Source organism: Phoenix dactylifera, chromosome 1 (assembly GCF_009389715.1).
Source record: "Phoenix dactylifera cultivar Barhee BC4 chromosome 1, palm_55x_up_171113_PBpolish2nd_filt_p, whole genome shotgun sequence".
Taxonomy (NCBI): domain Eukaryota; kingdom Viridiplantae; phylum Streptophyta; class Magnoliopsida; order Arecales; family Arecaceae; genus Phoenix; species Phoenix dactylifera.
The window spans coordinates 4,724,561-4,737,550 of NC_052392.1; the positions used below are offsets into that span (position 1 = coordinate 4,724,561).

At 47.4% G+C, this 12,990-nt stretch overlaps 1 pseudogene; it reads left to right on the plus strand.

The window, feature by feature from the left end:
* LOC113462018 overlaps nucleotides 1-12,990 on the plus strand; it is a 42,804-nt pseudogene that overhangs the window by 2,452 nt on the left and 27,362 nt on the right.

Genomic DNA, 12,990 nt, shown 5'->3' on the forward strand with positions numbered 1-12,990 from the left:
CTTGTTCTCTTCAAGAGCTTGAATCTCAAGCCTCATTGCTTCCTGCCACTCGGGTAACTGAGAAGCCTGCTCAAAAGTTTTTGGTTCGAGATGTGTAGAGATAGCAAAGGCATGTGCTTTGTGAGATGCAGAGAGCCTATGATATGAGAGAACTGAATGAAGAGGAAATTTTATACCTGTAGCCGCAGGAAGATCCTTGGAGGAGGTAGCTAAGTGGCAGTGGTAATCAGCAAGATAGCTGGGTTGTCTTCTGACTCTCTCGGATCGCCTAAGGATTGTGGGAGATGCTGGAGAGTCAGGTAACAAAGAAGATTCAGATGAAAGAGAATCTGCATCTGGGTTTTCAGTGGAAGTGTGAGTCTGTGTTGAAGTATTTTCTGGAGGAATTGTAGCTGGGGAAGAAGGTACTGATGTATCAACAGTTACAGGGGAAGGCATGATATGTGTAGGAGTATGAGAGGTATCGGACATGAAGAACAAGTGAGAGTCATCTGGAGCATATGGAAAGATATGCTCATGGAAGACCACATCTCTAGATACAAACACAGAATGATTATGCAGATCATAAAGACGATAACCTTTTGTTCCATATGGATATCCAATGAATATGCAGGTTCGAGCCCTAGCGTCAAATTTTTTTCTGTCATGAGCTAAGGTGGATGCATAGCAAAGACATCCAAAAACCCGCATGTGATCATAGGTCGGTGGAGATGAAAATAATAGTTCATGCGGTGTTTTGCCGTTTAAAACTTTGGAAGGAGTTCTGTTGATGATGTATGCTGCGGTTAAAACACAGTCCCCCCAGAATTTTATAGGCAGAGAGGCTTGAAACTTAAGAGCTCTAGCCACCGTAAGAAGATGTCTATGTTTCCGTTCTACGACTGAGTTTTATTGTGGAGTGGCTACACATGTTAACTGGTGGATTATCCCATGGCTTTGAAAAAAGTCTTTCATGATGAATTCAGTTCCATTGTCTGTCCTAATGGCCTTTATTTTGCGATTGAATTGTGTCTGCACCAGCATGCTAAAATTGCGAAAGATTTGTTCTGTTTGGGACTTATGGTTCATTAAATATAACCATGTGCTTCGTGTGAAGTCATCAACAATGGTAAGAAAATAGCATGAACCATCTCTTGCAGGAATGGGATATGGTCCCCAAACATCACTGTGAATTAATTCAAATGGGGATTTAGTACGTATCATGCTGGAGGGAAAAGGTAACCGAGTGTGTTTAGCCAAAGGACATATTGGGCAGACATGTGTAGAACTAAAATTCATAGCAGAATCAATGTTGTGTAACATATGAAGTTTTGGAAAAGATAAATGACCGAGGCGATAATGCCAAAGGTCTACAGTAGAAAATTTTGTTAGGTAGCTAAAAGAGGGAGGTGAAGCAGAACAATTCTTAGTTAAACTTTGAGAGCCAGGCACCTGTAGCTGATAAAGTCCGCCGACTACGCTACCCCGACCAATTATCCTCCTGCTGCATAGGTCCTGAATATGACATGAAGAAGATTCAAATGTAAGTTGGCAATTAAGGTCAGAGGCAAGTGTTTGAACGGAGAGTAGATTAAAATGAAAAGTTGGGACACATAAGACATTTTTTAATAAGAGGTGACTTGTTAATCTAACACTGCCTATGTGTGTCACTTGCACAGTTTGTCCAGTTGGAAGTTGAACTCTGGAATTCAGTTGTGCATTGACATGAGTTAAGAAAGAGACATCTGATACGATATGATCTGAAGCACCCGTATCAATGATCCAAACACCATTTGAGAAACCATTTTGTGAAGATAAAACCAAAGGTATGATATGAGTAGACAAAGCGAGAGAAGTGGGAATACCTGTCATGTTTGAGCTAGAACCAGTACCTAGCGAGAAGGCAGAAGTGAGAGGCTGAGAACTCTTACTCTTGAGGAGTTCAAGAAGCTGGTCACACTCTTGAACCCATGCTTAGCGAATTACTTAGGAATAAAAAATTCTTTGTAGTCTTGGATGATGTTTGGGATGCACGGGTATGGGATGAGCTATTGAGAAAGCCCTTGCAGAGTGGTTTGGGAGATAGTAGAATTTTGATAACAACTAGAATTATAAACATTGCTCAACAGATGGGTGCCATATATACTCATATGGTGGATAAGTTGTCTCGAGAGGATGGTTGGTCATTAATTTGCAAGATGGTGTTTGAGGAAGGCGAGGAAAAAAGGGATGTGTTAAGGGATGTCGGCATGAGAATTGTAGAGAAATGTGATGGCCTTCCTCTTGCTCTTAGGACGATTGGAGGGGTTCTTCGAACCAAGGCGAAAAGGCAATAGGAATGGGAAAAGGTCCTTTATAGCTCAGCATGGACTTTTACTAAGCTTCCGGATGGGGTGATGAGTGCTTTGTACTTGAGCTATCTGCATTTACCACCTCTTCTCAAGCAGTGCTTCTCTTGCCTTTCATTATTTCCCGAGGATTACCTAATTCATCAAGATTTTTTCATCAGTATTTGTATTGCAGAGGGCTTTGTAACATCCGAAGACAATACGCCCTTGGGAGATGTGGCAGAAGGATATTGGAAGGAGTTGGTACAAAGGAACCTCCTACAGCCGGTTCCTCATTGGTATGATCAATCAGGTTGCAGGATGCATGACCTCCTGCGATCTCTAGCTCAGCATATAGCAGGGGATGAGTGCTTCATCGGAGATGCACGAGCACTCGAATACAAGACCATGTCCTCCTCCTCGTCATCATCGATAAAATTACGCCGTTTATTAATTATGGATGAAAAATTAGAAATCCTACCAGACTTTATAATGGAACAGACATCCTTGAGGAACCTGTCATTCCTCCGTACCCCACTTACTCGTGGTCTTCCAGAAGATCTCTTCAAAAAACTGAGGAGTTTAAGGGTCCTTAACTTATGTGGAACCGCCATTGCCAATCTCCCAACTTTCTTGGGATATCTTGTGCACCTTAGATATCTTGGTCTCTCTCATACTTCAATAAGAGAGATACCAGAGAGCATAGGTAATCTTAGAAATCTCCAATTCCTGATTCTCGAGGATTGTAAATATTTGCACAACCTCCCTAATGGTGTCGTGGAGTTAATCAATCTAAGGGTTCTAGACCTCCAAAATACACTACATGATGGTCTGCCCGTGGGAATAGGGAGACTGAAACAACTGAGTCAATTATTGGGATTTGTAGCGAATGGTAGCGAGGGCTGCAGATCCGGAGTGGGAGAAGATGACAGGGAGCAGGAGCACAAGGGACATCAACACGGGAGATTCTGCACCTTGGAGGAGTTGAAATCCCTCTCCAAGCTTCAGTGTTTGATAATAGAAAACTTGGAGAGGGTATCAGACAGGGCTGAAGCAAAAGCCGCTGCACTTCAAGCCAAGCCCCATCTTATCGAACTAGATTTGCATTGCAAGCGATCGAGCAGCTCTTCTGATGTGCAGCAGCCTCGTGCAAGTGATTTCGATGAGGAAGATATCAAGAGAATAAGGGAGGTATTCGAGGAGCTCTGCCCACCGCCATGCATCGAACGGCTTCCAATCCATGGCTACTTCGGCCGTGAGTTTCCCAGCTGGATGATGACACCTTCCTCGTCATCGCTCCCTTCCCTGCGATGGCTGGAACTGACTAGTTGTGCTCTATGCCAGCAACTTCCACTCTTGGGAATGCTACCACAACTTGATTACCTCCGGATTGAAGGTGCTTCTGCAGTCACGAGCATCGGGCCTGAATTCTTCTCCTCCTCCTACTTCCCTAGACTAGAGATACTTATATTTGAAGACATGCCTAATTTGGAAGAATGGTGGTGGGAGGAGGACAACCGCACAACATCGTTGCTACCTTCTCTCGACTCAATAAGCATTATTGGATGTCCGAAGTTGAATTCTCTTCCGGATAGCCTTCTCTGCCGTGCCGCCGCCTTGCGGGAGTTATATATGCTTCGTGCCCACAGCCTGAGAGAAATCCAAAACCTCCCCTCTCTTACAAATTTGATCTTGCAGGACAACTCAAGTTTGGAGAGAGTGTCCAACTTTCCTAGACTCAAACTATTAGTTGTTCTGGATTGTGAGAGATTGAAGGTTGTGGAGGGTGTGGATGCCGTGGAGCACATAAAGCTCGAAGATCGGGAAGTAGAGTCTCTTCCAGAGTGGTTAGCAGGTGCTGGTGAAGAACAACCGCGCTTCCCTTCCCTCCACAAGTTGACTCTCCCCAACAAAATCTATCGCCGAGGGCTACCTGATTGGCCTCTGATCTGATGACACAACACCCACGTCATGTTGAAGCAATCGGCAAATATGGGCCAACGCCAATCGATTGTACAAGAAAAAGGTCAAAAATGGTTTCCACCTCTGTGTTTCCTTTCAGTCCTCTTTCTATAGCTATGAATGGAAGATAATTGGCAAATAGGCCCATCAATTTATTCTTCATATTTTGCAGCAGCTTCAACAAGCCAGGGATGGATGTTATACTACTCGGCAATTATTTGATATTCTGCATCATTCTCGTCCTTTTAGGTACATATCCTGATGTGATCGCTTGTTTTTTTTTTCTGATACCTAATCCTCTTCGCATATCCTTTCAAGAGACGATATCAGATATCAGTTTTTTTCTTCTTTTCTTTTCTTGGGCTGCCTTCTTTTATTCAATACATGGAATCCTTGTGTGTATATTGCATGATCTATAGCTTTTTGTGTAGAACTTCGACCCAGGGACTGCAGTAAGAAAGAAGAAAAGCCTGTCCTGCCCCAGATGATATGCATAGCAATTCCTTACATTAGTTGGCTACCGTATGATAATTAAAGATCTATCAAGTTGTTTGTTTTTACAACCTTCCTTCAGCTTTTGTATGATCTAGAAGGCCCAACAGGTCAGCTGAAATCCCGTGTTTCTAGAAGCTCCTCTCCAATTACATAATCTATCGTACTAATTCCGAAAACCACTGTCTGCTAACATGCATTAATCAACAATTACTAATTAGTAGAATCAAGACTAAACCTCTTTCTTGTTCTCGTGCAGAGAAAGGATCGATGACCCCAAGATGATGGTGTTCTAAACTTCATTATTTCACCTGCTTGGCCGGAAGAAGTTAGCATCATGGACAAAATCTCATGAGATCAGTGTATCATGCATGGGAGTATTAGACATTGGAAAGATGCGAATGAAAGTATGGAGCCTGCGAGCAAGTACATTAACGAATTCTGGGAGACTGGGACCATTTGTTTTGGAGATTTGACTGCGGAAATCATGTTCGACGTATTATTACCACATTTGGATGGACAAGGATTTGAAAGAAATGACATTTTTTAGAATGTATTTGCATGAATGCATGAGCAGGTGGGTTCATGAATCCAAAAACCATATTTTGTACTTGGACGTGAGAGCATGTAACAGCAAAATTCTCTCAATTCCTTCCAGCATTCCCCAAGATTCTTCTAAAGCAAATTAGTATTGGAAAACATGAGGTCATGCTTGTCTATGTAACAAAAATGTGATAGAGAAAACATGTTGTATGTCGATGATCTATTGAAAGAATTCTTTTGATCCATCTATCAATGTGACCATATGAAAACCGTTAGACCTGATAATTGGGTTGTTATTCATTTGATGATGATGTTATTTTTATGATGGATTTTGTGCTCAGCGATACAAAATTCCGCAGGTTAGGGCTTAGAGTGCTTTCTTCTCCAATATCATAGCCACCTCCCCTCGATCCCTTCTTATCATGCATATCCAGGAGGTGTGCCTTGCCCCTCAAAAGAAAAAGGCCTTCATATTTGTATCTCATCAATATTTGTTGAAGATTACAGCACTCAAAGAATCATGGGACCCTTGGGTGTCATTGGCAGATCCCCCACACCACGGAACTTGCCTTTTTGCATTTGCCATGGCCGACAAAGCATTATAATTCTGCAAATTCTGCATGTTGGAGAAATAATGCCGATTGTGGATGGACAAGATGACTTGCCATCTGGACCTATTTATTGGATTCAAATATTTTAGCGGTGTGTGAAGATGGAATACATTAGTGAACTATATCCTATAACTCTGACGATACATGTGAAATAGTAAAATTAGGATGACTAACGCCTGAATTCTAATTTTAAAATTTGAATTAAATGGGAGTGTGGCTTCTCCATTTGAATTTAAAATTTGAATTGTATGGAGTATAGTCAAAAATGTTAGCCATGCACATGTCTATATCGTGCATGGCACAACCAACCAAGTTGCACGAGAGCCTGCATGCAGGGTCATCAGTCGAAAACCTATAAAGCCCAAATGGACTTTGAATTATTGAGCTTCATTAAGTCCCATCATAGAAAGAGATTTCACAATATTGGCAGTATCTTCATCTCAGCCCCATATCAAGCCATATATCAAAGATCCATGATTCTACAAATTTTCAATTTTGAATTTTGAATTTTGAATTCTGAATTTTGAAGTTCGAATAGCATAAATTTTGGATTGATTCTACGGATCCATTTATTCTTTTTCTATCTTTGTATCATCCTAGTGGTGATCTCTTGTACATTATCAACTATAAATATAAATGATGACTATCTCATAAGGTTGGTAGAAATAGTTCTCCACAATATATTCTTTTCCACATATTCTTCTTTTCTACATACAAGTTTGGAGCAAAAGATGTGGCACTTCCCGCCAACATACATGTTGAATACTAAAGTCTGCATTTTACATTACCAAGCGACTGCAACATGCAACCTTGAACATATTACAAGGAGGATGAGATTAAGAAAATCAGCAAGTCTTTAAGGAGCTTTGTCAGCCACCTCCCGTATAATTTCTTGGCATCCATTACTACTTTGGGCGGAAATCTACCCTTTATCGTGCCAAGATCTTAGCATCAGAGTTGGGCAATGTCAAAGGTATGCATTTTAGCCATGCATGCGGTTGGATGACCATAATCCTAGAGATTATCCTTTCTTCCTCGACTTTGTTTGAATAATAAATGCAATATATCGTTTGGATAATTTCACTAAAATAAAAAACTATTGGCAAATGGTAAACCATGGCAACAAAGTAGTGTTGGGAAAAAAGCCGCCGCACTCGCATCAGGTTTTCGAGCAATCCCTCTGACCTGGAGGCGTCCGAGCAGACCCTCCGAGCAGCCCTTCCGAGCAATTAGCGCACGAGCAGGCCCTCTTACCCAAAAATGCCCGAGTAGCCCCTTCAGCCCGGAAGTATCCAAGCAGCCTTACTGACCTAAAGACGCCTAACCCACGCGCTGCGGTCACATCCCCTCGCAACGCGACCAAGAAACTACGCCTTGCCTCTGTCAACAATTAATAAGTATGGCACTCACAGGCATTCAGCTTACTCAACAATCAATGCGCATGGCCCTTACAGGCATTTAGCTTACTCAACAATTAAAGCGTATGGCCTCTGCTGTCTACGGACACCAAGCCCTAAATGGCAAACCTGCTCGGCTACGAAAGATGGCATGGCTCCGGCCTGATCTCCAATAACTGCGGTGATTTACACGATCCAGCATTAATGCCTGTTGTATGTCCGGTTGTACGACAGACTATTTGTCCTGTCGCATCACAGGTAAATCCGTTGCCCACCTATAAAGAGAAAATTCTCCGTTGGGAAACGGAAGGCTCTCTCTCTGACTCTCGTCCTCCGGATCCCCGACTCATGCACTTTTGAGCCTTCTCTCTGACTAAAGCATCGAAGGGCCGGCGCCAGAAATCCTGGCCACCGGCTTTTTGCAGGTCTTCCGAAAGACGTCGCACGTCATTGGACCGCCGATCACCGATTCCCACCGGAGCTCCTCCCTCTCGGCTCCGTGGTCGCCCTCGGGTCCAAATTCCAGCAACAGTTGGCGCTAGAGGAAGGGCCCGAGTCGTGGCCATGAAGCTGAGAAGCAAGGAAGCTTCTAATGCCTCTCGACGTCCTCCGCCTAGCCCCGGACACTCTGTCCAGAACTCGCCGCCTCCGGCCGATTCGACTCCTCAAGTCCGGGCGGAACAGTTTGACATCTTGGTGCAGCAAGTCCAGGCTTTGGCTGTTGTTGTCCAAGGCCTGCAGCCTAAGAGCGTCCCGGCAGCACCTCTCCCTCAAGCCCCGGTTCAGCCGGCGCCCCCGCCAAGTGAGCCAGCTCTCTAGGACCGAAATCTCCATGCCTCTTCGAAGGCTGATGGAGCGGAGCGGTGTCATCGTCAGGGTTCAGCCCGAGTATCCTCCTGGAGGGAACCCCTGGTAAGGGATCCGGATGACTGGCCACAACCGTCAGAGGCCGAGTCAGTCCTAGGACAACCTGCGCCTGAACAGACCACTGTGGTGGTCCCTCAGAGTGGTGAACTCGACAAGAAAGTCGAGAAGCTGGAGCGCCAGATCGAGGTACTCCACGGTAAGAGGGCGAGATGCGAGGGCGGCTTCGAGTTTACCACGAAGTCCTCTTTCTCCCAACAAATCAAGGATGAGCCGGTCCCACCGAGGTTCAAGATGCCCCAAGTGGAGCCCTACAATGGCATGACCGACCCTCTCGACCACCTGAAAAGTTACTGGGCCTTGATGGCACTGTAAGGATCCTCGGAGGCCATGCTCTGCAAGGCCTTCCTAGCAACGCTTCGAGGAGCAGCCCGGCTCTGGTTCACCGGGCTGAAATCCAGCACCGTTTCTTCTTTCGAGCAGCTCGGCAGGCAGTTCGCCACCAATTTTGCTGCCAGCCGACCCCAGCGGCGGACTTGAGACTCTCTCCTTAACATAAAGCAGAGGAAGGGAGAGTCCCTCAGAGAATATCTGGACCGTTTTACTGCCGCAACATGGGAGGTCCGCGAGCTTGACCAGTCAATTGCCATGTCAGCGCTTAAGACTGGTGCCCGGTCCTATAGATTTCTCTTCTCCATCGAGAAGAATTTTTCTGCCGACTTCACCGAGATGCTGGTCCGGGCGCTGAAGTATGCCAAGGCCGAAGAAGCCGTCGCTTACGAAAGAAATCGCCTCGTCGACTTCCTGCAGGCCAACTTGGACATCTTCGCCTGATCGCCCACCGATATGCTAGGAATAGATCCGGAGGTCGCGGTCTACCGACTTCAAGTGAAACCAACCTGCAAGCCCATGCGGCAGAAGAAGCGAAATAATGCCCCAGAACGGCAGCGGGTGGTGGCCGAGGAGATTGATAAACTCCTCAAGGCCAGCTTCATCCGGGAGATTTCCTATCCGGAGTGGCTCGCCAATGTGGTTCTGGTCAAAAAAGCCAGCGGGAAATGGCGCATGTGCGTGGACTACACCGATCTGAACAAAGCTTGCCCGAAAGATAGCTTCCCACTTTCCAGCATCGACCAGCTCGTGGACTCCACTTCGGGACATGAGCTGCTCACATTCATGGACGCCTTCTCAGGGTACAACCAGATCCGGATGGCGGAGGAGGATGAAGAAAAAACGGCCTTCATCACTAATGGGGGCACCTATTGCTACAAGGTGATGCCTTTCGGTTTAAAAAATGCTGGCGCAACTTATCAGAGGCTGGTCAGCCAAATCTTTAAAGACCAGATAGGCCGAAATATGGAGGTCTATGTTGACGATATGCTGGTGAAGAGCCGAATGGCGAGAGATCATGTGGCTGACCTCAACGAAGCATTTTCCACGCTTCGAAGGTACCAGATGAAGCTTAATCCTGCAAAATGTGCATTCGGAGTTACCTCGGGCAAATTCCTTGGCTTCGTGATCACCCAACGGGGAATCGAGGCCAACTCCGAAAAAATCCGAGCACTTCAAGAGATGGCGCCCCCGAGGATAGTCAAAGAAGTGCAGCGACTCACGGGACGGGTCGCAACTGTAGGAAGATTTGTCTCCCGGTCGGCCGAGCGCTGTCTTCCGCTCTTCGCAACTCTCAAGCGGCCGAAGAACTTCCTATGGTCGACAGAATGCCAGCAAGCCTTTGAAGGGCTTAAGCGTCTCCTCGCTTCTCCACCATTGCTCACGAAGCCGCAGCAAGGCGAGCTCCTCTACTTGTATTTGGCTATTTCCCCAGTTGCGGTAAGCTCAATTTTGGTCCGGGAGGAGAACAAGCTTCAAAGACCAGCGTACTACACCAGCCGAGTCTTGAGGGATGCTGAGATCCGATACTCCAAATTGGAGAAGACCATTTTTGCCCTGGTCGTCTCGGCTCGGAGACTCCGGCCCTATTTTCAAGCCCACACCATATCCGTGCTGATCGACCAGCCGATAAAGCAGATCCTACAACGATCAGATCGAGCTGGTCGAATCACGAAGTGGGCAGTCGAGCTCGGAGAATTCGATCTTGAATATCGGCCGAGGCCAACAATTAAAGCTCAGGCACTCGCCGATTTCATCGTGGAATGCACTGTGCCTGACGAGCTCGAGCCCGCATCTACACCAGAAGAACCCTCAGTGCAGCCGTGGACCTTGCATGTGGACGGCTTCTCTAGCTCGGGGGGTAGCGGGGCAGGCCTCATCCTCACCAGCCCGGATGGGGTGGTCGCGGAACAACCCTGCTCTTCGAGTTCCCCGCCACGAACAATGCAGCGGAGTACGAGGCACTTATTCCCAGGCTCAAGCTGGCCAAGGAGCTGAAGGTTGGGAACCTAAAGGTCTTCAGCGATTCTCAATTGGTTGTGAGCCAAATCTTGGAAGATTTTGAGACTAGAGAACCGTCGATGCAGAAGTATCTTCAAAAGGTGCGACATCTCGCCTCAACTCTGAGTTCTTTTCACATTCAACACATCGCCAGGTCGGAGAATCTCAGAGCAGATCAATTATCAAAGTTGGCATCTTCTCGCATGAGTGAGCTTCCCAAGGCAGCAGCATTAGAGTATCTCTAAATGCCCAGCACGGAGGAACCCGAACCGGCTCTTTGCATCGAGTTTAAGCCGAGCTGGATGGACGAGCTCACCAGTTATCTACAGGATGAAGACCTTCCTAGCGATGAGCGTGAAGCTCGCCGAGTTAAGCATCAAGCCGCTTGGTATATACCGTATGAAGGCAGGCTTTATCGGAGATCTTTCACTTCTCCCCTCCTCAGGTGCCTCCGCCCGTCAGAGGCGGATTATGCAATGCACAAAGTTCATGAAGGGATCTGCGGAAACCATCTGGGAGGCCGAGCGCTGGCGCACAAGATTCTACGCCAGGGGTATTACTGGCCGACACTCCAGAAGGATACACTAGACTTTGTCCGGAGGTGCGACCGATGCCAGAGAAACGCCAATATTCAACGCCGATCCTCGGCTCCGCTGACTTCGATCAGTTCCTCCTGGCCATTTGCCCAATGGGGAATCGATATCCTGGGACCGTTCCTCCTGGCGACCGGGCAAAGAAAGTTCTTGGTCATTTCTATCGACTATTTCACCAAATGGGTCGAGGCCGAGCCAGTGACCCGGATCACCGAGCAGAAGATGCGGAATTTCGTCTGAAAGTCAATAATCTGTAGATTTGGACTTTCCCGCATCCTCATATCGGACAATGGCCACCAGTTCGACAATGCTCGTTTTAGAGAATTTTGCTCCGAGCTTGGCATCGACCACCGCTTCACCTCGGTTGCGCACCCTCAGGCAAACGGAGAAACCGAGGTAACAAATCGTACTATTTTGCAGGAGCTCAAAGCCAGTCTCGACCAGTCCAAAGGGCAATGGGTCGAAGACCTGTACAACTTCCTGTGGGCCTACCGGACCACATTCCGTGTGCCCACCGGTGAAATGCCCTTCAACTTGACATATGGAGCAAAAGCCGTCATCCCACTGGAGATTGGACTTTCCTCCCCAAGGATGGAGTATTATGATGCCGACTCCAGCTCTTCGCAGCTCAGGAACAACTTGGACTTAATCGAGGAGACAAGAAAAGCTGCCCGAGTCCGCATGGCGAGATACCAGCAAAAGATGGCACAATACTACAACGCCAGAGTCAAAGCCAAATCTTTCAAAGCGGAGGACCTCGTCCTCAGAAGAGCTGAAGCTTCTCAACCCACCGAGCAAGAAAAGTTAGCCCCAAATTGGGAAGGATCCTATCGGGTCGCGCGGGTCCAACGATCTGGGATGTACAAGCTGGAGTCCCTCGACGGGACCCCCATCCTCCGAAGCTGGAATTCTGAAAATCTCCGAGTGTACTACCAGTAGAACCTCAAGGGGTTCTCACTATTCGGAACACGAATCTTACGCCTTTCACAATAATTTATCTGCAATCATTCAACTGTGTTGTTTCTCCTGACGTTTAAACGTTCATGATTCCCAGACGACCCGACCCAACTCATATACATACGACCCTGCTCGGACATTACCATTCATATCGGGCAGCACCGGACGCCTTACCAAAGATCCGGAGTGCCAACGTCGAGCTCGATCTCGATCTCCCTTAAAAGCTCCGACGGTTCGGGATGCCCCGAGGTCGACAGTACGTGCCCAAATCCCTCGACCTCGGAAAGTGTCGCAGGTCGACAGTGCGTTTCCAAACCCCTCGACCTGACGTACGATACCCCGACTAAGGTTGGGATGCCTCGAGGTCGACAGTGCGTGCCCAAACCCCTCGACCTCGGAAAGCGTCGCTGGTTGACAGTGCGTTCCCAAACTCCTCGACTTGGCGTACGATACCCCGACTAAGGTTGGGATGCCTCGAGGTTGACAGTGCGTGCCCAAATTTCTCGACCTCGGAAAGCGTCGCAGGTCGACAGTGCGTTCCCAAATCCCTCGACTTGGCGTACGATACCCCGACTAAGGTTGGGATGCCTCGAGGTCGACAGTGCATGCCCAAATCCCTCGACCTCGGAAAGCGTCGTAGGTTGACAGTGCATTTCCAAACCCCTCGACCTGGCGTACGATACCCCGACGAAGGTTGGGATGCCTCGAGGTCGACAGTGCGTGCCCAAACCCCTCGACCTCGGAAAGCGTCGCAGGTCGATAGTGTGTTCCTAAATCCCTCGACCTGGCGTACGATACCTCGACTAAGATCGGGATGCCCCGAGGTCAACAGTGCGTTCCCAGACCCCTCGACCTCGGAAAGCGCCGCAAGATT